Consider the following 26,035-nt stretch of genomic DNA (forward strand, 5'->3'; position numbering starts at 1 on the left):
CTCTTTATTTCAGCCAAGATTCTGAACAAATGCAATGACCATCTTCATTTGTGTTGCTTTACTATTTATCAAAGGGCATCCCATTGTCCAACAGATTTCCCCAATTATGTCCCTACACAAATTATGTGAAAGAAATCAGTGCAAAATTGTATTTGGATTTTTTTTTTTTTTTTTTTTTTAAATGGGGAAGTATATAGGCAGGAAGATACAAGAGAATTTACTCAATACAAAGCATAAATTTAGGTTACTGGAAATTGGAATACTGTGTTCTGGTCAAACTCCCCAGCAATCATTGCGGGTCATATTTGTGAGAGTCATCTATTATAGTTGTCTCCAATTGCGTCTTGTTATGCCACCTAAAATACAGGAAAAGAAAAAAATTGTCCAACCCCCTGGTTGAAATATATCTTACTCTGAGAGGACCTGCGGGAAGGAGGGAGGAGGACAGTAGCAGTATGTTTGTGTGTGTGTGCTAGGCCGTTGTAGCAGAGCCTGGTCTCCAATCGCCTTGGATCCCCTTGCCATTGGACCAAGACCTTGCTCTGTCAAGCCCGTGCGGTAGCTGGTGTGCAATGGCCACCCCACGTTAAAAGAATTCACACACAGGCATCTTCCACCCTTTAAAATGAAGTTCGGGACCTGGAATGTCAGGACAACCCCAACAGTGACAGACCGGAACGACGTACTGCTCTGCCCCACCCTACCTGTGACAGACACTGTATTGGACTCATCAGTCACCTGAGAACTGGAGTGGGCCTTTGGCGTAGTGGTAGCATCCCCGCCGCTGGGCCAGAAGGCGTAGGGTTTCGAACCCCGCTCCAGACAGTCCCAGCAAGTGGAGTCGAAGCTCCGGCTTTAAATTCTGGGTTGACATCCAGCAGGATACTTGCGTCCGTGGGTGTGGGTGGCCCCCCCCTCGTATGGGTTGTGGGAGCCCGTAAAACCCTCCCGCCATAGGACTAACCACCCTAATGGCTGGTACAAAGATGGTTATGGTCACGGAAGGAGCGTTAATCGCGGCCACAAATCCTTCCACCACTTCATACAGTTCCCCAAAGGGAACAGTGTGAAGACATGTACGACGACGACCTGAGAACTCATTTTTAGTGTGGAAGTCAGTCATCCTCGGTTCTGAGGGACTGCCTAAGAAGGATATCTACTTGTACGATAGTGTTACCCAGGGACATAACAATAGCATCCCTTTTGATTGGGTCTGGCTATTTGTGTCTTTCGTACGGGTGCTTCTTCAATCTATCCGAACAAACCCTTGGAGAGATAAGATTGGATGTGCATCATTATGTTGCTTTATTTTACAGCCTGTGAACATGCAAAACAACAGAACGATCAGGGGTGCACTTGTTTCAACGGTACAACTCGTTTCCGTGTAGTACTACTAAAAAATGAACACGCTATGCTTCCCCACATTATTGGGTCACCTGACTTGACTTAAACAGAATAACCCCTCTGCATTCTGTATATCGCTGTTCCTTCATTGTTGCTGGATCAAAATCCTGGAACTCCCTACCCAACAGCACCATGGGAGCAACTTTACCACAAAGACTGCAGCCGTTCAACAAGGCGGTCTGCTGTCACCAATTCTCAGTTAACTGGGGATGGGCAAGAAATGCCGGCCTTGCCAGCACTACCCACATCCTACCCTTCGGCCAAGGGCACAACCTCCGCTCCCTGTGGTCTGTTTTTTCTTTCTCTCCTAGTTTGACTCCAGATGTCAGCTTTTAGTCAACCCTGACTGCTCTCCACCCAAGAGCAGAATCCACCAGCCTAACATGGCAATGACCCCTGCTGAGTTAAAATGAATAGAATTATCACAGCAGCAATGAGTGTGAACAATCACTAGGATGTTAAACCTTCTCTCCTCTTAGGCAGTCCCTCGGAACCGAGGATGACTTGCTTCCACATTAAAAATGAGTTCACAGATGACTGATGAGTCCAATGCAGTCTCTGTCACAGGTGGGGCAGACGGTGGTTGAAGGGGCGGGTGGGTGGGGTGCTTGGGTTGACGTGCACTCCTTGCGCTGCCTGCACTTGGCTTCCGCTTGCTCCCGGTGAAGAGACTCGAGGTGTTCGGCGCCTTCCCGGATGTTTCTCCTCCACTTTGTGCGGTCTTGGGCCAGGGATTCCCAGGTGTCGGTGGGGAGGTTACACTTTTTCAAGGAGGCTTTGAGGGTGTCCTTGAAGCGTTTCCTCTACCCACCTGGGGCTCTCTTGCCGTGCCAGAGCTCTGAGTAGAGCGCTTGTTTTGGGAGTCTCGTATCGGGCAGGATGTTAAACAATCTTTCATTGTCATCAGCATGCTGATTCAGCAATCCCCTAAATTCTAATCTGCACCTCCCAGCTCTGTTGTTCTATGAATTTACAACCTTGAGTGCCATGTTTAACTCAATACTGCATTTAATAACATACTACACCAACATAGTACCCCCTCACCCTCCGTTAATGTTAAAATGAATTTCATTTTCTCCAAGAAACAAGATCCACTACCCTGCCATCACATCATAAATTGACAAAAAAAATTCTTGGAATTCAAGACGCATGTAGTACTGTCCTATGAAGTGTTCTTGTCAATCAGGATTAAACAGACTTGCACTGTAGAATATTCCCCTAAGGCACACAGTTATTTTGCAACTTCATATTAAGAGAATATTGTTAAATATTTAGCCGTGCTTTTAATGGAAATAATTTCTCAAAACTGAATTTCACTTTCATACATACTATTCTTACACTTGAAGTATTTAGGAGTGCATCACTGAAATGCTGCCTTTCCAGACAAGCCTTCAATGTGGGATTACAGGTGCGATATGTGCACCATCTGGAGAAAAGTCAAACCTACGGCAGCCATTTTGAAATATAGTGTGAAACTGTACAGATTTGTAGCTTTTGGGGGTTTCCTACTCTCATTTCTTAATTCCATAAAATACATGGTCACTCCTAAAAAGTGATAAAAAGAAAAGTATAAAGATTTGGTATGGTCATGTACATTTTCCTATTGACCAATTGTTTAGTTAATTGATGACCAATTGTTCAGTTAATTGCTAACTACAGCCTTAAACCTCATCAAAGATCCCATTGAGGCATACAGGAGAGTTTGCTGGCAAAAATAATGAATGATTACAGAAGCCAACAAAACATCCAGTTATAGTACTACTGTACAATCAAAACTATATAGCGTAGAACGTGACGGCCACAGACTACTTATTACACAATGGAAGCTGAAGCTAAAATTTAAAAATGAACAACAGCATGAAGGATGATGTTGCTCAATTTAGCATTTTGCGAAATAGCCAAAAGCACTGAGCACCATATTGGCACCAGGTATTGGAGCAATAACATTCTGCTCCCAATGTGACCCATGCCAAGTTAGGTACTTGACAGTCCTCATCGCCATGTCAGATATTAGCTGGGCCAATTAACTAGCGGGTAAAGAGACCACCAGGGCTCAAACGTGGCAAATCCAAAAAGGAAGAAATTTGGTAAGACGAAGGACCAATGCCCCTTTTGTGTTGACTGGCAACCTTTGCAATTGCAAGCTGCCTTCAACTCTACCCGATTGCCAATTTATTAACTTTGTTAAACAGGAAAACTCATCGACCCTGAACTGTTGGACTGTGGAGACGTGGAGACTTCAGCACATACAGGCCTCAAAACATACTTAACTCCAGAATGATTTTACCACCAAATGAACCCCAGAACAAACTGATAGAAGAGCAATAATGAAAGGCAAAGGTCAGCATAAGCCTATTTTTTTTTTATAAAAGGAGATAGATTTATCTGGAGATCTGACTGCCAAGTCTTTAATTGAAGTGGGCTCCTAATCATTTACACAAACCTGTTACTGCCAGAAAACCAGAGAAATCTAAAGTAAGCAGTCTAATCACCAGTGTCATCCTGCCCCTCAGACTTAGTTCAGCGTGGACTGGTGTGCAACTGAACAAAAAGATTCTTGTGACATTTAGTAAGAACTTATGTTTTCTGGAAAATACTAATTAAACAGGAGCACACGAAACAGTAATTCAACTTCAATCATATTTTTTAAATAATTTTTTTTAAATAAACAATAAGATTCCCTTTGAGGTAGAGCGAAAGATTTTTTTAACAAGCAAGAGGCATTTTACTATCATACTGTTGGGCTACTTTGCGGTTTCTGTGCTGCAACATTGCAGGATTGACAAATGCTCACAATAGTGTTAATTACTCAAGTGGAGTGGCCACTGTGATGATTTTCTGACGATGGTGGTAGTTATCTGATAGGGCGGGGTGGATAAATGGCTTTTATAACTGAAGATGGGATGGATTACTACCGTCAGTAAGACCTTAGAAAAGTTAGTTAGGCAGCTGAGGGAGTGAATGTTTAAGGTGGTGGATGGGGTGCCAATCAAGTGGGCTGCTTTGTCCTGGATGGTGTCGAGCTTCTTGAGTGTTGTTGGAGCTGCACTCATCCAGGTAAGTGGAGAGTATTCCATCACACTCCTGACTTGTGCCTTGTAGATGGTGGAAAGGCTTTGGAGAGAGTCAGGAGGTGAGACACTAGCCACAGAATACCCAGCCTCTGGCCTGCTCTTGTAGCTACAGTATTTATGTGGCTGGTCCAGTTAAGCCTGCTGGTCAATGGTGACACCCAAGATGTTGATGGTGGGGGATTTGGCGATGGTAAAGCTGTTGAATGTCAAGGGGAGGTGGTTAGACTCTTGCTTGTTGGAAATAGTCATTGCCTGGCACTTGTGTGGCGTGAATGTTACTTGTCACTTGTCAGCCCAAGCCTGAATCTCATCCAGGTCTTACTGCATGTGGGCATGGACTGCTTCATTATCTGAGGAGTTGCGAATGGAACTGAACACTGTGCAGTCATCAGCAAACATCCCCACTTCTGACCTTATGATGGAGGGAAGGTTATTGATGAAGCAGCTGAAGATGGTTGGGCCTCGGTCACTGCTCTGATGAACTCCTGCAGTGATGTCCTGGGGTTGAGATGATTGACCTCCAACAACCACAACCATCTTCCTTTGTGCTAGGTATGACTCTAACCAGTGGAGAGTTTTCCTACTGTTTCCCATTGACTTCAGTTTTATTAGGGCTCCGTGATGCCACACTCGGTCAAATGCTGCCTTGCTGTCAAGGGCAGTCACTCTCACCTCACCTCTGAAATTCAGCTCCTTTGTCCATGTTTGTACCAAGGCTGTAATGAGGTCTGGAGCTGAGTGTTCCTGGCGGAACCCAAACTGAGCATTAATGAGCAGGTTATTGGTAAGTGCCACTTGATAGCATGGTCAACAATACCTTCCATCGCTTTGCTGATGTTTGAGAGTAGACTGATGGGGCAATAATTGGCCAGATTGGCTTTTAGTGCCAGAGAGGTATTGGTCAACTGCCGGACTGCATGGTTAGTTTTATTGAAGCTGACTTCGCAGCACAAAAACAATACCAAAAATATTGAGTTCTTAAGAACTAGTTTACCATTATGCTGCAAAATGTGCGGGACATAAAAATGCATCCAAGGCACGTACAAACAACAAATAAGATTTCATCATGGGATCATTTCAGAATTGTCTCTGCAAGCAGGTTTTGCTGGAGGGAACCCTACTAATGGCTTGGCACACTAAGACAGATCATGCAATTTTCAAAACAATGATAGCAGTGATGTTACTTAGACAAAAAAAATCAGGATGAGTGCATTGCTGGGTCAGAGCAAGAGTGGGTGCACGGGCTCCCTTGGAGTCAGGGCAAAGCTGCTGATTTCCCAAGCACGGATCCTGCCAGCTGGCCTTGCTGCTTCGCCAATTCATTTTTTAAAGTGGTCAACCTTCATCAAGGAAATTGTAGTGTTAATGCAGGCAATTCAGGGGCTGCAACCTCAGGGGAGAATCAGCAGAGACACCCAAGTGCCCCATGTCTGAGAGCAGCTGCCAATCTGGAAGTTGGGTGGGGGTGGGGAAGATACAAGTGGGATTCTCCCTCCCTCCCCATTTTAGCTGAAATTGCCCAGTCACTAGTCCTTAAGCATTAGTGATTTGCCAATTCATTTTTCACTAAAGGTATAAACGTCTTTATAGTCCACAAGCAGCAGCATTGTTTAAAACCAGAAAATATGGTTGTTTCTGTTTTACTAACAGAATGATATTGGAGTGTGATGTAGAATCCATCCACATACAAAGAAATGAATGCGATGTCACCACAGTACAAAATACCAATTAAAAATAAATCCATTTAGTGCATGCCCCAAGTGCATTAGGATAAGATGTACGCCATTATGCAATACTAATAGAACTCAGTTTTATTGAATTTATGTTTGGTGCCGACTTAAAATGCTTACCACAAAATTTTACCGGTCAGCCAAAATCAAATTTTCTATTAAAAAAATAGCAATTATCAGGTAAATTATTAAAAATAATTTGGAAACAAAAATTCAAATTTAACAAAGAGAATCAGCCAAAGTGACTATTTACCAGTCCTATACCAGGACTTGAACAATCCCAAATAAAGGTTACGTATATAGAAACAGTAGAAGATAATAATTAGTTAATGGTTACGTGAGCTAGAGCTGGCCTAGGTAACATTTACATAAACACCATTGAATAATTTATTTCTTGGTGTTACCCTGTGGTTATGGGATACACGATACTTGTATGATTTGGAACAGTTATTCTCCAGCCCCATGATGAAGTACCAACCACCATCTTCAAGATACTGTTACAGCAAACATCAAAAGAGAGAATGCTAGATTCTGCAGAACTGGAACCATTCAAATGCAAAAATAAACCAAACCATCATAAATTACAACTCCTCTGTTATTTGAACAGAAATACATAATAATTACTCCCCCAATCAGTATATTTTCCTTTAATTTACTCGAGAAACATTTAAAGAAAAAACAATATTCTATGAATAACTAATTTCATAATGAAATCCCCTTTCAGGCTGAAGGTCAACAGTCTTTGAATATAATCCACTGGAGAATGGGAACTCTAAATTGAAATTATTCTCTGCCCACTTAAGGTTTTGAAACAACTGATATCCCCATATCTAGAACAGGGGCAATTGGGCAGAAAACCAATTACCAGATTTGTTCCTAGCACAGAAAAGCATTAGGTAGAAGATAGCAGCCAGGTTTAAAGAAAAACACTCGACTTAGAAATGAGTCAGTCTTCTTGATGGCACAGTTGCAAGCAGAGTTTTGCCCTGTGGAGGATGCCCAATGTGAATTCACCTGCCATCGATGCTTGGTACAGTGGGTTGAATTTTCAATGTCACATCATTTTGCCAACCTCACCGAAATACTAATATTTTCCTGTTGTACTTTAGAACAATTTGTTTCCCCTTTTCCTCTCAGCCCCAAAGGGAATGTTTTGCAGTTTGGAGCAAGAAGCAAAAAACATACAAATTAATTGTAAGGACTGGAGAACCAAAGGGAGATCGGAGCCAAACAACTGAATACAATAATCCAGGCACCTAAGCAGACAGACCAAGGATGCCATGGTGGGGGTCCTTAGCAGTGTTGAAGAGTAGTTATTAGGCTGGGACTAACTGAAATGAAATAAATGGAAACAGTCTTGCTGATGAACTCAGCAGTAACTTGAAAGGTTAGTCTGGTTTCATTTTAGGATTTGAATTTGGAATGTGAACCAGATTAACTAAATCTTACATTTTTAGCAAAGCTTCCTTTATAAAGATTCTTTGCTCTATCTTTAAAACTTTGTACGTGAAGTTTTGTGCCAAGTTGAGGGATGCCAGACAATCCTGAATATAAGACTACTAGAAAACAAGGCAGCAACCTAAATTATCAGAAAACTCAGGTTATACATTGCTTACAGATTTCAGTTCTGTTCCCATAGAAACAATATAATCTCCTTGAATAGGTCAAACATTCCCCAAATAATATTTACAGTAAAGGTCAGTGTGCTACTAACATTGCATAGGATTAAAAAGGTGTCTCAGTGAAGTATTGATTAGTGACAAATTCCTGTGTAAAAAATAGGGTGAGACCTGGAGTTTCCTCCGCATTCACATCCAAGATACACACATAATCTGGGTGCAAACCAATTACCCGACTTAAAAGATTGCGGCATTTGGGGCATAATTGAGTTCCCCACGTAATTACAATACGGCCAAGTTTCCTCAATCTTTTCCACTCACTTTTACAAACACTCCATCCAAAAGAATCTCCACCCATAAAACTGGCCACGTCCCCAACTCGCAAATACAAATATCCTCCAATTGCACTTGTTCGGGGAGTCTCTCAACGTTGCGACCAGATTTTCAGATGCAGACCACTTTTCTGAGCGTTTTAAAAAGATTATCCTCGGAGGTCCATTTTTTTTTTTTTTTTTTGCACCTTTATGCCATAAGTATAAGTCACATTAAACATTGAAAACCGTACCTGATTGCAGGTTATGAAACATGCTGTGCCTAATGTGCATGAATGATGGGGAAATTAGTTCAAATTTCAATATTAATTCTCAATGAAGAAACATGCTGATGTGGGTTCAGCGTTTCCTTGGACCCTGATTGTTTACGCTGATTAATGCGCATTTTAAGTTCAGGCATATTCTAATGAGTTTGGGAGGATACTTGGGGATAGCTGGACATCGTAAAATGAGAGCAACATTGGGCACATTTTTGGGTCCAACGTCTGGGTTGTGCCCAAGGAGGAAACTCCAGGCCAAAGTGTCTGCTGAAGTACAGAATGAAAAAAAAAACTTATAGCCTCAAATGTTGGGTATGCTGGCATTATGGGTTCAGGATCTACATTTTGAAGGCACAACATTAAGTTGCAGTTTTTCTTTTTGTGCCAGTCGAAGGATACTACTACTAAGGTAAGGCAAAGGGTGTGGTATCCACATTTGGACATAGCAACAGGTCAGAACCAACTTGCCCTTCCAGTTTTTGGTTCCCTCCATAGAAGCTGCAAGCCTCTACTTCACACCTCCGTACAGTGGCACTGGCGGGATCAAAAACTCAGCACATGGAGGACCCAGAATGCAAGCCTGTGCCCTACCATTAGGATGCTGACATTCAGAACAATATATGCGTGGTGACCTATCAATGTTACAACTGAGAATGAACAAACTTACCACAATTGCAGCCGTGAAATTGGTACACTCAACGTTATGGTGTAGAATCAACCAGATACCTGCTTCTCATCAATAAAGACATTGTTTTTAGAATGTAACAGTTCCTTTTATGATAGAAAGTACTTTATGATCAGATGGTACTTCTGTTTTCCACTAAATTAGTAATACTCGTTTCCTCTTTATAATATAACATGGAACACTGAAGTAACTAAAACTGTTGAAACATTTGCTATTCCTTTCTGAATTATGAACAACTTTCTAACTCATTGACAGCGTTACATGTCGCGATGGTCAAAGTGCATCAAAATCAGCTGAGTTGTTAGACAAAGCAATAGACTGAATCATCATTCCAAGATTAGAATAAACAATCTGTTTAAATGGCCCAATCTCACTGACACCACAAGATTGGGCACATTGTAGAAAGATCCTTCCTCTTCTGCATCGCTGCAGCACATCTGCTCATCAGAAACAGTTGAGCACAACCATGGAATTTTAAGGCAACTTGTTATTAGATTAATTTACCCCAATTCAATTTCAGGCAAGGGCGTCCAATCTTTACCCATAGGACTACGTATAGCCCCAAGCCTGGCATTCGGTTCCTGAAGCCCAGTCCTATTTGTCTTTGTATTTTTAATTTGCTGGTTTATCCTGTTTGGATGTTGCAATTTTGGAAAGGATTGTTTTTAGTGTCATTGCTTCACTGGTGGATAAATCCCAAATTGATACCAAGATCGGTTTGTAGTCCATAACTTGAAATATATGCCAATACGAATGTAAACTTTATATGTTCTACCCCCGCCCCCACCCAATTTCAATGGTACACACCCATAAGATCACAAGATCAAAAGCTTGGATAATGTTGCCTTCTGAGAAATATTTATTGGAGTCTACAGTGGCTTTACCATTAGAATGAAGGACAATGCAGCAGCAACCTAGGATGTTTCAACAAATGTCCAAAGTGTCTTATTCCTGTGGTCAGGGCAAACTATTGAATGGAAAGATGCAGCAACAAGTGAAAGCAAAATCTTTACCGTGGTGCATTAGGCTTTTTCCAAAAGGCATCCCTAACCTATTTTGAGATTCATAGAAATCATTGCTTTGAATCTTAGCCAAGCATACTTGTTATTTTGAAAGAAATTCAATCATTTTGAAATTCAGAGAACCTTAAATCTCAGCACCTGCTAATGATTCAGCCATTCCATAATGGAGATTTCATAGAATGATACTGCACAGAAGGAGGCCATTCCGCCCATTGTGCCTGCTCTTTGAAAGAGCTATCCCACTCCTGTTCTTTCCCCAAAACCCAGCAATTTTTTTCCGTTCAAGTATTTATCCAATTCCCTTTTGAAAGTTATTATTGAATCTGCTTCCAACACCCTTTCAGGCAGTGCATTTCAGATCACAACAACTAAAATTTTTATTCCTCATGTTACCTCTAGCTCTTTTGGCAATTACCTTAAATCTGTTTCCTCTGGTTACCGACCCTTCTGCCACAGGAAAGTTTCTCCTTATTTACTCTAACAAAGCCCTTCAAGAATTTGAACACCTTTATCAAATTACCCCTCAACCTTCTCTGCTCAAAGGAGAACAACCCCAGCTTCTCTAGTCTCTTCACATAACCGCTGCCTTTCATCCCTGGTACCATTCCAGTAAATCTCCTCTGCACCCTCTCTAAGGTCTTGACATCCTTCCTAAAGTGTAGTGCTCAAAATAGGCCATGATACTCCAGCTGAGGCCTAACCAGTGTTTTATAAAGGTTTAGCATAACTTCCTTGCGTTTGTACTCTATGCCTCTATTTATAAAGCCAAGGATCCCGTATGCTTATCTTTTAACATCTGACTCAACTTGTGCTGCCACCTTCAAAGACTTGTACGCACACCAACCAGGTCTCTATTCCTGCACCCCCTTTAAAATTGTACCATTTTGTTTATATTGCCTCTCCTCATTCTTCCTACCAAAATGAATCACTTCACACGTCTCACGTTTCAGCATTAAATTTCATCTGCCATGTGTCTGCCCATTTCACCAGTCTGTCTATGTCCTCCTGAAGTCTGTTACTATCCTCCTCACTGTTTACTACATTTCTAAGTTTCGTGTCATCTGGAAGGGAGGGGAAAGACAGAGCAAGCATGAGAGAAGGAGAAAGATAGTGGGAGAGGGAGAGAAAGAGAAATTACATTACTAAAAACAGCACATTAGTACAGCTGAATCATTCAATCATATCAAGAAAGTAGATGCTCTGTGCATCAACCACAGATTAAATGGACTATATTCACAAGAGAGAATTTCCTACCGCATTATTCCAGCTTCTGTTTATGTCTGTGCAAGTAAAACTATTTTTTTTCACCTTAAGCTCCTTGTAATTTTAGTTATCCCACTGTTTAATCTAAAAGTGATATAGGGAACACTGTCTAAATATACTTAGCAACAGCCTGCCAAAACTGCAATTTCACAAATTGAATCATAAGGTTAAAGTAACTAGAGGCCAAAAATTTAGAGCAATCAATTTGAACCTAGCCAACATAATTAGGAAAGACTCAAATGCAAACAGGTGGCAGGAGCTTGTTTTGTGTTTTAAGCAGAATTTTTAAGCAGCTAATCTCACAAACCAGTTGGCAGGTTAAAGGTTGGACTTGACACAGATCTAAAAAAGGTGATTTATTTAACTTCAACAGATAACAGTAACCATACAAACCACCTGATTAACCCTCAAGTTCATAACAAATCAAAAATCTGTCATAAGACCCAGTCTGTGTTCTAAACTTGCATTTTGTTCAATAAGGCCTACAATGGCCTGATCCTCAATTTCAATAGAAACCCTACCTCAATGAGCATATTTCATTAATTGTCCAATCTCCAGAGCATTACTCCAATTGGCTCCCAAGTAGTCTGGTTATCTGCTTCCAACCATTTCAGTCACCACTAGTCTTCCTCCTTCCCAGTATGCATCCAAAGGCTTATTGGTTGGATCATATACTGATAGTTCTGCTTGACACCATACTTCTCCACTCCTGCCTCATTTTTCTAAAATGTACCTTAGTTTGGTGGCAACTTGTTCTCAGTACAATTAGCTAGACATACCCTGGAGTTCCACCATGTATCACTGAGGAGAGCAACACTGTCAAAACATCACAACCTGTAAGGAGAGGCTGTATACTTTTATGATCAGGTCACCAAGAAGGTGCTTTTATACTGATATACTCTACACCAGTGATGCACTGCATATAGACTCACTAAAAGCATACTGTAATCTTGGATGTTTATAATGTTATGAGAAATCCAGCTAATGCTGATGTTGTGAAACTTACATTTAAGCCAGTTATATTTATGACAATTTAGACTGTTAATTTTTTTAATTCGTTCCTGGCATATGTGCGTCACTGGCAAGGCCAGCATTTACTGCCCATCCCTAATTGCCCTTGAGAAGGTGGTGGTGAGCCGCCGCCTTGAACTGCTGCAGTCGGTGTGGTGAAGGTACTCCCACAGTGCTGTTATGGAGGGAGTGCCAGGATTTTTGACCCAGCGACAATGAAGGAATGGCGATATATTTCCAAGTCAGGATGGTGTGTGACTTGGAGGGGAACTTGGAGTTGGGGGTGTTCCTATGCGCCTGCTGCCCTTGTCCTTCTAGATGGTAGAGGTCGTGGGTTTGGGAGGTGCTGCCGAAGAAGCCTTGGCGAGTTGCTGCAGCGCCTCTTGTAGATGGTCCACACTGCAGCCACGGTGCGCTGGTGGTGGAGGGTTAAGAATCAACTTGCTACTAATATTTAATCTTAAGTGACAATGACTGTTGACTATGCAATTTTAGTTAAGTGGTGCTAGTGATACATTTGTGTCTGTCTTGGTTATTTATATTTCTAACTTCACTTACCACTGCTTTCTAGTCCTGTGGCTGATTTACTTTGGTCAATAATCAATGTATTCAAGTTGGAGTATATTGTCGTCCGAAGTGAGAATATGTCTATATATAAACCTATATCTACGAATATGAGCATCTTGGTGGAGGGAATAGGCGATCCCTGAATTTAACATCCCCCCCCTCTCCCCGTGCCAGACGAGAACGGGGGGGAGTGGGGGTTAAAATATAGGCAACATGGCACTCACCGGATTCACACTGCACATGCCATTTTAACAGGTGCGTTTTGGGCAGCTCCAGGCAGGCGAGGGCCTCATTGAGAAGTCTAAATTCGGGGTCTGATGACATAATTCCGTCCCTGATGACATTTTAACCTGCAATGGCGAGGTTAGCGCCTGATGCTGACCTCGCTAAGGAAAGCCAGCGCTGAGGAGCAGCAGGCCCAGAAGAGGGATGAAAAGTTGAGTTCAGTTTAGGTTTCCATGGGGGCCAGGAGAAGGAGTGCTCCGCCGGGCCCCACAGAGACCTATTGGGACACTAATGTTCCAGGTGTCCTGCAATTGCCTCGGACGCGCCCCTCCTCCTAGAATCAGGCCTAACTTACTTAAATAGCACCTGGGACTTAAAATGTCCTGTCCCTCATGTTGGCCTGACGCTCACCCCACTGGCCACACGCTCAAATTAAAATAGAGGCTGTGGTGTCAAATACCCTTCCATTAATATCAGCTACCTACTGGGAATGGTTAATAAAATACTTGATGATGTTGATGTATTGTAAAATAAACATTGGTTGATCCTCTACAACAGTCAGCTAAAAGCTCGTAGAAAATATCCTCTAGGATAATACCAATCTTTTAACACTGATTGCAAGAGGCAAGGCAACAGAAGTTCTGCTAACACCACATGATGTCTCCACTCCTTAAGCAAAGCCAGTCTTCCCCACTCAAACTGAAGTTGCAGATCAGCGTAAGCAATGAGCATTCAGTGTATGTGCTCTATTGAAAAGATGCTCCCAAAGAGACGGGCGTGTTCATTGCAGTGGCAAATAAAAGTAGATTGAACCAAGAGGTACATAAAATTGTGGGGTGAGAAACATTTTTGTTCAATTTTCGTAGATTATTGCTGCACAGTCTGGTCATATCCCACAGGATGACGGCTGCTCTCTAAAAGGTTAATACACAACCCCAACCCAGATCTAACTGCTAAAGCGGTTATTAAAAAAATTAATAAAACTAAAGTGCAGCAAGGTTGCCAGCAATAAAACTGAACTTTTTCACATCACATTCACCCTGTGTCTGACTTTTCTGCTCATCCATCCAAACTGATAGCTAATGGCTTGCATTTCATTGTTAAAATGCACACAGCTTCTCTGCTCTGATTTGAGCTGTTCCACTGCATGATGTGATCAAGTTAACAGATGAAGCAGAAGTGCCGCTGAATGCTAATTGTGTCAATATGTGTTTGAGAGAAATTATACACTGGGCAACATTGCAACAATGAGCATGGCTTCCATAATTTCAGCGGCAGTTATTTACTGACACCTGGGGACTTGTCAAAATTGGCTGATGAGATTAGATTGAACAAAGCATAGTTAAACAAACTGGTCAAAAAGGTGCTCTCCCACCTCAACTGCGCTGCCTAGTGTGGAGGGAAGCCATCCAGGGCAGGAGGGTCCCAAGTTTCATCCCCAGTCTGTGCCAAGTTAGCTGATCTTGGCAGAGACGGTGGTAAGGGCACAAATGGGCCGCAGCATACCTGAATAAGGTTGGGTTTGGCGGTTTTATTCGCTCATCTCAGCTGCACTCCCGCCTTCCCTTTTTGAATAGCTTCCCAAAATTATGCTCTACGCTCACACAAGATGAACTGACATCTCGTGCCTACAGAATAGGGTTCTCAACCCTCCCGGAATGGCCAGGAGTTTCCCGAAATCAGAGATTCCTGCCAAGCGCTGCCTCCAGCAGGCCGGGAGACCAATGGTTTAAATTTCCCTCCACAGTGCGTTGCCACCCCCTCCCCCGTTCTGTGACATCACCGGCTGCTGTTGGAGAAGCCTCCGGCTCAGTGACATCACATACAGAGAACATCGACGCAGCTGGGAGGAACCTGGAGCGTCAGCAATCTGGGGGCGGGCGGGTGGGTTCCTCGCATTCCCCTCTGGCCCACCCTTGGTTTCCCCTCTTCGCCTGCTCACTGGAGGTCTCCTGGTCCTTGGAATTTCTTGCACAACAGCTGCTGGCACGAAACCACGAGCAAAAATACTCAAATACAGGGGACCTAACCTTTACAAGGTAAATGCAATAATAATTGTAAAAGTCACGTGGTCAAATGTCACGTGTCCAGACATCACGTGATCAGTACGTCGAAAGGTCAAGCCTCCAGAAATGCCTCCAACCAGGCTGTCAACCCTACTACAGAACCATAACCTAAGAATCAGCACCTTCAGAAAAGGAGGAAAGAAATTTGGAAAAGGCAAAAACAATTAAAAGGTATAGAGAAGGGACTGACTAATCTGGTTTTACGATCATCCGTAACCACAATAGAGATTCAACATTCATGACCATCGCAGTCTCTGGAATGAAAGGCATCATTGTACTTCATCATGAGACATGATTGTCATTAAGCCTCTGCAAACTAAATATGGAAAGTGATGTTTTGCTGCAGTTCTTATTTGATACATTGAAAGAAAAACTACAATGAGGCAAGGGTGGGGGAGGGAAACAAAAATGGCTTACACACTAGAGTCATGAGAAAACAGGGAAGAGCACTGGGTATTTTTGTACAACACTGCAAGTGATTATTCCATTCACAAACTCACTCCTATATTGTGATATGAGGCGTACAAACCAATGCAAGGCTACAATGACTAGAGGGACACATACAACTGCAATACAAATGCAGTGCACGGAGGTGAGAAACTGCTGTGGATTACTCTGTATAAAGCTTCAGCTTCAAACAACCTATAATGAAATTCTGACTACAAAATATATCTAGTGAGGCACATAACTGATTTATACACAAACACCATCGGCATCTCAGGCTATTTACAGCACTCTGGTAAAATTAATTTCCCCAGAGTACACACGTTGCCATCTGTCTTGCTTGATCCGATAGCTCATTAATCCAATTTGACTGGCAACTGCAAATATTACAAAACCACTTCACTGGGTTTTGAGAGATGTTGAGAATTACCTAGAATCCTTGGCAAAAAAGGTTCCAAAGTATTAAATTACTGCAAAAGGATCAATTAGTTAGAAAAATTAAGCCTTACCAGTATCTGGCTTTTCCTCAGTTCTCTTAAATGGATTCCTTTGCACCGTGCTGTTCCTTTAAGAAAGAGGAACAGCAAACCGAGCCTGGTGACTGACACAGTCAGTGCTTGATCTCAGTTGTGAAGTCAGCACACTTTACAATGCGACTGTGAATCCACAGGGCAGCAGCGAAACCTATCTACATCCTCCCATCCAAAACCTCTAAATCATAGTCTCCATGGTTACAGACAATACAGAACATATCGCTGAAGCATACTGAAGCTATGAAGCCTTGTGTAGAAGACTGTTAGCATATAAAGAAAATTCTTTACCACTTGGTTAATAAAAACTTCATCTGTTGACTCAAATACTCAAGCTGGCAACTTAGGTCAAATTGCCTTCAACTCCCATAATTCGTGAGTCACGGCAGAATAGGTTTGCTGCTATTGCAGCTGCATTAATCCTTTGAGGCATGCAGCAGAATTCTTGCGTCACATTATAAAATGAACAATTTTACCTCATTCAGAAAATGCTGCACATCACACTACACAATTTAATTTAACATTTGCCCTTTAAGAAGGTACAGAAAATCTTTTCTGAATGCAATGTCAGAAGATTCAATCACCATTTTCAAATGACATTGATCAAAACGAAACGGATATTTCAAAACGATTTCCTATTTTCCCAGACCAATGAAGCACAGAGTGCTAATTACACAGGCAACAGAGATACGGAGAAATCCATTGAGAGGGGGTTCAGCTGACATTATAATTCATTCCCAAGTCTTTTCTTAAACAAACACATACTGGGAAGCTCTCGAGTGGCAGCTTTATTTCTTTTAAGTCTGGGACAGTGCCATAGAGGCAATGATTGCATGAAGTTAATGCTTGATAGATGGATAGACAGACAAACAGACACACACTCTTCAAAAAAAAAAGCAGCTCCCCCTCTCAAAAAGCAAAACAATATTCTCTGGCCGAAAGGGCAACACAGATACTGCATAAGTATCTGCCTCTGGAAAATCTGAAAATAAAGAAAGTGGGAATCGGTGGAAATATTATACAATGGATTCGTAATTGGTTCGACCAATAGTACCCAGAGGGTAATGGGATTGTCATCAGCTTGGAAGAATGTTACTGGTGGGGTCCCATGGGGGTCTGTTTTGAGTTAATATCCATAAACAATCTGGAGCTAGGAGTCACAAGGACAATGACTACATTTTGCAGATGATGCAAAGCTAATGAAATTGGTAGACTCAAAGCTGAACCGGATAAGCTACAGGAGGATTTGAAGATATTTGGGAATTGGCAGAAAGGTGGCAAGACTAAGTTCAATGTGGAGAAGTGCAAGGTGCTTCATAGGAATAGGAATAGGCCATTCAGTCCCTCGAGCCTGTTCCACCATTCAATTAGGTTATGGCTCATCTGTATCTTAACTCCATCTACCCGCCTTGGTTCATTTACCCATAATACCCTAGCCTTTACAGGGAACAAAACAATTCAGAAAGGTGCTGTTACTTAAATGGAAAGAAAATAATGTGCATGGAAAATGAAAGAGATCTGGGGCTCCTGACTGACAATAAATTGAAGCTATTGCAACAATACACAGTGCCAAAAAAAAATTGGCAAAAATATGTGAACAAGTGAATAAACAACAGTAATCTCTCTACCAGTTATTTGAACAGTCTGGGCTAATTAAATACTCCAGAAAAAGAAAGAGTGGAGGTATCTGGATTTGAAGAACTGGTCAGTTGAATTCAAAAGGGAGTGCCAGTATTTCTCATAACTGAACAAATAACAGTGTGTCTTCATTTGAATTTTACATTATATTTGGCTCCTGTCTCTATCCAAACAAAGGTATTTGCAATATTTTTATCAAGTTAGGCTGAGAACATGATTCTAAAAGCAGCGGATTTTTAATTCCTTATGTACTGTGACTGAATTAAAAGTTACTGCTACCAAGCTAAAACTAGACAAGATGCTTCCTTTCTCTCACACAAGCACCAAGTAGAACCTGGAAGAAGAGTTAGGAGAGGGGACTGAAGCTGAAGCACCAGGATTTGAGGAGGCTTTGGAAAGTGGAGAAGAGGTGTGTTGAAGTGGAGGGGTTAAGGAAGAACAGTCCAGAAAGGTGGCTTTGGTTTCTGCCAATGCTACTGGGGGTGAGGGTGCATGATACCTTGGAGTCCACACTCAGGAGAGCAGAGGCCATGAGCTGGGATGCACAGTTAGAGGATACTGTAGAGCTAGGGTGGAGCAAGGTCAAGAAGAGATTTGTAAATGAAGATGAGGATTCTGAAGTATTTGCGTTGAGATATACGGACAATAGAGGGAGATGAGAACCAAAATATTTACAAAAACATTGAGCTGTAAATTAAAAAAACATGTTCAACTGGAAGTTGTATAAAATCTGCAAATAATGTAGTGGAACTAGAAACAGTTTTGCAAATATGCCCGTGTCTCATTTTAAAAGGGCGTAGTGTAAAGGATGTGCAATGGTTGAAGGTTTGTATGCAAGCATTTGTTATGAAGCAGTTAATCTAATTTAAAATGAGGGGAGCGGGATGATTGCTGTGAAATTTGACGTTCCTCTGATTTATAGGTGTTCTCTCAAGTTCTAATATTTGTTCCAAATGTATAGCACTTTGACTGGGTTATGAGAACATTTCCGTCATTTTCATCTCTTGACCCAAATTTCATTCTAGCCACGCTCTCTGCTGGCTGCAGTAAATGTCCTATCTGTAATGAATTTCAGCTCACAACCTACTTCCTAATGGTACAAATCCACAGCACAGGAGGTGGTGGGGGGAGGGGGGGAAATTGCCTTCAAATTTGGGCTAAGTGGCAAACTCTCAAGAAAGGCCGGACCTGGCAAATATCAGCTGTGACTCAGCTGGTGGCACCCTTGCCTCTGAGTCAGAAGGTTGTGGGTTCAAGTACCCCTCCAGAGACTTGTGCACAAAAATCTAGGCTGACACTCCAGTGCAGTGCTGAGGGAGTGCTGCACTGTCGGAAGAGCCGTCTTTCGGGTGAGACATTAAACCAAGTCTGCTCTCTCAGGTGGACATAAAAGATCCGATGGCATTATTTCGAAGAAGAGCAGGGGAGTTATCCCCGGTGTCCTGGCCAATATTTATCCCTCAGTCAACACCACTTAAACAGATTATTTGGTCATTATCACATTGTTGTTTGTGGGAGCTTGCTGAGCGCAAATTGGCTGCCGCTTTTCCTACATTACAACAGTGACTACACTTCAAAAGTACTTCATTGGCTGTAAAGCGTTTTGGGATATCCTGCGGTCATGAAAGGCGCTATATAAATGCAAGTCTTTATTTTCTTTCAAGTATGAGAAGCTAATGTATCATATCAGTTCAACAGAAGGTATCTACTGAGGCTCGACTTGAGACCCATTGTTGAGGCAGGAAACAACAGCTGACTTGAAGTGCTGGAATTAGTTAAGTGTACCATTCTCCAAAGCAAACATCCCTCATCTCTAGGATAGAAAATACACATTTTAAGTTGTGGTAGAAGTTGTACTTTTTTTTAAATGAGACGATTTCTAAAGGCAGAATTTCAAGCATTTGCATTTTTAGCTTTTTTTCTGTAAATTGTCTCAATTTTAAAGAGAACAGAAATAGTTGAGCAATACTACATAGAAGGTACAGCACAGAAAGAGGCCATTCGACCCAACTGGTCAATGCCAGTGTTTATGCTCCACACGAGCTTCCTCCCACCCTACCTCATCTAATCTTATCAACATAACCTTCTATTCCTTTCCCCACCTCATGTGTTTATCTAGCTTTCTCTTAAGCGCATCTATGCTATTTGCCTTAACTACTCCTTGTAGCACCAAGTTTCACATTCTAACCACTCTCTGAATAAAGAAGTTTCTCCTGAATTCCCTATTGGATTTATTGGTGACTAGCTTATACTTATGACCCCTAGTTTTGGTCTCCCCCACAAATCGAAACATCCTCTCTACGTCTAACACCGAATAAAGACAGTAATTGGGAATTCAATAATATCCAACTGTAGCCCCCAAAAACAAAACGTGAAATTCTTAGATATTACACAGTGGCTGTAACCTGCAATAGAAAGTATCTCCTTTACCTCCCCCCCATCACAAATGTTTTTTACCCCTTGCATCCTGAAAGTGTTGACTCTTTGCTGTGACAATGTGGTTCCACAGAAAGCATTTACTGTCCAATACATCATCCAAATGGTCACTATTTTTGTGCAAACCTTGACAGTGTGCTGCCAAGTTATTTGACCCCCCAGGAGCATCCCTTTGGCTGAAACCAATTCTATCCTTGCCCAAAATCGACTGACATACACGATCAGCACGGGTCACTGGATAGCAATCAAGTACAGAAAGTGTGGCCAGTATCCTAACCCAGGGCCCCAAGAAGACCTACTGGGACACCTTTACTGCTGCTCAGCTGAGATCAGCTAACTCGCATTGATCGGAGATGAAACCTGGAGCTTTCCAGTTTCATGTGGCTCAGCTACTCACTGGATAAGCTCGCCGGGCCATCAAGAAAGGCTAATAATAGGGGATTTGGGGACAAGTATTACTAGTCATGGCTGTTCATGAATGAAAGACATGAAGCAGAATATTGAAAAAAAGTTGCTTATGTTGGTTAACAGTATTCTAAAGACCACTACCTACTCCTCTTTACTGCCTTAATAGGAACTTGTGCCTTACCTCAATGAAGCTTTAGTACGGTGTAATCCCTAGGCAGCTCACAGTGAAGTAGCTTTGAAGGAATTAACTGTACATTCCTCACACAGTGACAGTAATGTTCTAATCCAGTAATAACCACTGTATCATACAGAGTACCAGCAGGAACATCCTTTACATAACCCTGGTGTGAAACCGAGGTTTTTGCCCTGGCAAAGTCTGCTGTCCACAGATCCAGGATGTGAAAGATTGCCAGACAGGATTCCTTATATACACCTTTTGAGCTACATTTCATGCCCAGGTGACTCTTAATGCAAACGTTTAGGGTCTGTTGCGTGATTGAATGCCTTCTGTTGACCAATGGGCACTGCACAGAACATTTTGTTTAATTTTTCCTGACATTACTGTATAGCTTTACATTTGTTTGGCTTAAAAATCATTTTGGGTGAGCCACTTGTCCCTGAGCATTTAGCCACGTCCCGCATTCATGGTGGGGGAGGTGGGTGGGGGGGTTGTGGCAACATGATGTGTCCTAGTAGGTTCAGCTTAGCCCAGTCCCACTGGCCTATCTAAAACAGAATCCAGGGCTTTTGGACATCCAGAACATATCTCAGAACTGGAGAGAGGATGAAAATTAGTGGATAAATTCACACCAAGACAAACTACAGCTAGAAAAGGCTTAGTACAGGGTCACTGAAGCCAACAATAGCAACTCAAAAGGCAGAAATCAGCTAACTCAGCAGAGAATAGGGATCAAACAGGGGCCTCCTGGTCTGTATTGGTTATTGCTACACCAAGTAGTACCTTCACCACGAGTAATCACTACCTTCTGGTTAAAAATCATGACCACTAATCAGCAAATTGCTTCAAGGTCATTCTCAGATACACAAGAAAACTCCATATGCTCATTTTTATTTAATTTAATAGAATAAATAAAGAAAAAGCAACACAGAAATTGAAGAAGATCAAGACATGATTTTTAATACTGGATACAAAACTCTGTTTACTTTTCTCAATGACCGCATACATTATAAAAAATCCTACTTGCTTTTCTCTCTTGCTGCAGGCATTCTTCCTGCAATTCTTTCTGCTCCTTCTGCCCACCTGTTTGCAGTCCGGACAGTGCATTCACCTTCTCTCACTTGTATACTGTTCCTGCTGGCACTTCATTGAAAATGGCACAAAATTAGACCATTCTACTGGCCAGCCTATGTGAACAGCAGATAGATTGCCTATTGGATACTCACATCTGATTTTTAAATGTCTAGTCACCCACCATTCTGTACAACACAGTCATATTGGGATTGGTAGCACGATCACAGTCTACAGTGGCAACAGCATCGTTATGTCAACAGTGCCCCTTAAAAAATCCCAACTCACTTACTACTGCATCAGTCCCGTGATGTAGACTTCCAACTGCATCAGGACTGACCTTTTCCCGTACCAGTAATCTTTCTGGCCTCAAGATGATTACATAAGAATATAAGAACATAAGAAGTAGGAGCAGGAGTAGGCCATACGGCCCCTCGGGCCTGCTCCACCATTCAATAGGATCATGGCTGATCCGAATCTAGACTCACGTCAGTTTGTTGACAAATCAAGAACGGTTTTATGCTCTATCCCACTATAAATGTGTGGGGACTGCCAAAACTCACTTAATGTAGAATCCTTACGATCTGTTGAGAAAAAAAGTTTCTGATCCTGTCAGTCAGGCTGGATTGAAACCCAGAGACCGCACTGCACCAGCCAGAGCTAGATTGCTGGATTTCAGTACATCTACTAAAACCAAATAAGGAAAAAAAAGAGACTGCAGTACTGTCAACATTTGCACGCTGCTCCCTGGCACATCTTTCCCAAAGAGCACAATCGCTACACTTCCAAAAGCTGCTATTTCTCTCAACACTGCTACTATCCTTCTCAGAGCATTACTTCAATTCCAACATCTTCAGCACACTTTCATCACTTCTGCCATACAAAGAGGGGAAGGGAAGAGGAGAAAGAAAACACTGATTTGAATTCTCAACAAATTGCTATTGCTTGAAATATTTCAATACCTTCCTCAATTGTGCTTGTGCCAGATACACTCCATCACTAGTGTCTTACATTTTTAAATTAAGTGGCTTTTGGAACAACTGCTTACAAATGCAGGGTTACCACTTATTAAAAACAGGACTGACAGGTCCACAAGGCCAGTAGTGAACATTCAAAAGTTACAAGATTTTTCAACACAGTCTATTATTACTTACCTATTATTTCATGATTTACAGTCTTCTCTCCTTCCTGCCTGCACATTGTAGCAGTGTTCAATCATCTGAAGCAGCACCAGTAGGAGCTGGGAGAGGCGCCCTGGGGCATACAAAAACAGCCCTGAGATATGAGCTGAGGCATGGGGGAAGGAGGGAAAAGGGAAAACAGATTAAAAATGACCAAATTGAAAGGGAGGACTGCAAGGGCAGAGAGTGACTGTGAATTGGGGAATTTGGAGATGGGAATAGAAGGTAGTGGCTGTTGAGATAACTATTTTGGAAGGAGGGGGAGTGATGGTCCTTTGAAATCCAAAAGTCACCATTTTTAAATTGAGAAATTGGAAAAATAAGTCATTGAGAAGTAAAAGGGTGCGAAATTGGGCTCGATGGCGCCTGTTTTTTTGGGCACTATGAGTTCCCCCTTGAGTTCCAAAATGGCGTCCGTGGCGCACGCACACGTCTGACGCGAAGCGAGCCGGGTGCCATATTGGTAAAGGGGTTAGCACATGTTAATCAACGTGCAATGTTGATTTGATGTCATCACTGCTATTTTGGATCTGAAAGCTCCAGCCAATGCCCTGTCTTAACCTCGCACTGCTGAATATGCGTTCAGCAGCAGGAAGGACCCCTACCAGCACTATTTAAAGGGATCATCAACTACTTACAAGTTAGTTCCTGGTTGTATTATTTCTTATGGCTGTTGCTGCAATTCTACACGTTTTTCGTGCTTTCCATAATTGTTTCAAGTTTCAAAAGTCTACAGGGGGTGGTGTGGCAAGTGCTGAAGTATATTTTTCTGACTTCAAAGCTCCCGCACAAACCAATTGCTCCCAGATATGGGTGCACTAGTAGGCCTTCCTCCTGGAATTGAGCATGACTGGGAGAATGAGCAGAGGCCACGCAGAGCAGGACAAGCTGCTAGAAGAGGGAGGAGGAGGGGGAGAAGGGCTCTCAGCAGGAGGCCATATCCGCCCAGGGTGTTCAGCGAGCAATTCTCCTACCTGAACCTCAGCGATGACCAATGTTTGAGACATCTACACTCCACTAGGAGGTCGTCACTGAAATCTGTTAACAGCTGCAGCCACAACTCCAACCTCAGAGCAGGGTAAGGACAGCAGTGCCAGTGGCTATGAAGGTGACAGTGGCTATGAACTTGTGTGTGTCTGGCTCCTTCCAGGCTGGTGCTAGAGATGTTAGCAAAATCTCGCAGTTTGCAGTGCACTGCTGCATGAGGGAGGTCACTGAGGCTCTCTATTCAAAGAGGGATAACTTCATTTCATTCCCTCTTGCCAGAAGGAAGCAGGCAAAGTGAGCGCAAGGGTTTGCAAGGATTTGCATGGTGCAGGATGCCATTGACTGCACGCACATTGCTTTGCGTGCACCTCATGTCAACTCTGCCATGTACCTGAACCAAAAGGGATTTCATTCCCTCAACGTGCAGCTGGTGTGTGACCACAGGCAGCGCATCATGCAGGTCAGTGCCCGGTATCCTGGCAGCAGTCATGATGCGTTCATTCTGTGGAAGTCCACTGTGCCAGCTGTATGTCAGCCACCACGGCAATCAAAGGACCACAAGGGCTATCCGCCAACGACATGGCTCATGACTCCGGTTCACAAACCATGCACACAATGAGAGCCATGCTGCCATAAGAAACCTGATAGAGCAGACCACTGACACGCTGAAGCAAAGACTCCGCTGCCTGGATCACTCTGGAGGAGTGTGTCGTACTCGGCTGAGTCGGTCTCAAGATTTGTGGTCGTATGTTTCATGCTGCACAACCCTGCTATCACGAGGGAACAGCCCTTGCCACCACCTATCAGGCGAGAAGCTCAGGAGCAGGAGCACGAGGAGGAGGAGGAATAGGAAGAGGAGGAGGAGGAATAAGAATATAAGAAATAGGAGCAGGAGTAGGCCATTTGGCCCTTCGAGTCTGCGCCGCCATTCAATCAGATCATGGCTGATTTTCTACCTCATCTCCACTGTCTTGCACTATCCCCATATCCCTTGATTCTCTTAATATTCAAAAATCTATTGATCTCTGTCTTGAATATACTCAACGACTGAGCCTCCACAGCCCTCTGGGGTAGAGAATTCCAAAGATTCACCACCTTCTGAGTGAAGAAATTTCTCCTCATCTCAGTCCTAAATGGCCGACCCCTTATTCTGAAACTGTGACCCCTGGTTCTAGACTCCCCAGCCAGGGGAAACATCCTCCCTGCATCTACCCTGTCAAGCCCTGTAAGAATTTTGTATGTTTCAATGAGATCACCTCTCATTCTTCTAAACGCTAGAGAATATAGGCCTACTCTACTCAATCTCTCCTCATAGGACAATCCCCCCATCCCAGGAACCAGTCTGGTGAACCTTCGTTGCACTCCCTCTATGGCAAGTATATCCTTCCTTAGGTAAGGAGACCAAAACTATGTACAATACTCCAGGTGTGTTCTCACCAGGGCCCTATATAATTGCAGTAAGACGTCTTTACTCTTATACTCAAATCCTCTTGTAATAAAGGCCTATTTGCTTTCCTAATTGCTTGCTGTACCTGCATGTTAACTTTCAGTGATTTGTGTACAAGGACACCCAGGTCCCTCTGAACACCAACATTTCTCAATTTCTCACCATTTAAAAAATACTCTGCTTTTCTATTTTTCCTACCAAAGTGGATAACTTCACATTTCTCCATATTATATTCCATTTGCCATGTTCTTGCCCACTCATTTAGCCTGTCTATATCCCCTTGAAGCCTCCTTGCATCCTCCTCACAACTTACATTCCCACCCAGCTTTGTATCATCAGCAAACTTGGATATATTACATTTGGTCCCCTCATCCAAATCATTGATGTAGATTGTGAATAGCTGAGGCCCAAGCACTGATCCTTGCGGTACCCCACGAGTTACAGCCTGCCAACCCGA

At 42.6% G+C, this 26,035-nt stretch overlaps 1 protein-coding gene across 4 annotated transcripts in view; it reads right to left on the reverse strand.

Annotated features, from left to right (window-relative positions):
• pacsin1b (protein kinase C and casein kinase substrate in neurons 1b) overlaps window positions 1-26,035 on the reverse strand; it is a 251,730-nt gene that overhangs the window by 170,008 nt on the left and 55,687 nt on the right. The window contains exon 1 of one of the 4 annotated variants that reach the window (XM_086011523.1): window positions 16,524-16,605. The exons of 1 other annotated variant lie outside the window; for it this stretch is intronic. The gene's annotated coding sequence lies outside the window, so the exon portion shown is untranslated. Of the gene's footprint in view, window positions 1-11,380; window positions 11,480-16,211; window positions 16,449-16,523; window positions 16,606-26,035 lie in introns of those variants that run through there. 2 more of the 4 variants (XM_086011520.1, XM_086011519.1) reach the window with 2 other exon arrangements.

Source organism: Somniosus microcephalus, chromosome 18 (assembly GCF_052327205.1).
Source record: "Somniosus microcephalus isolate GS21.2 chromosome 18, FLI_Smic_1.0, whole genome shotgun sequence".
In the NCBI taxonomy this organism is placed as follows: Eukaryota; Metazoa; Chordata; class Chondrichthyes; order Squaliformes; family Somniosidae; genus Somniosus; species Somniosus microcephalus.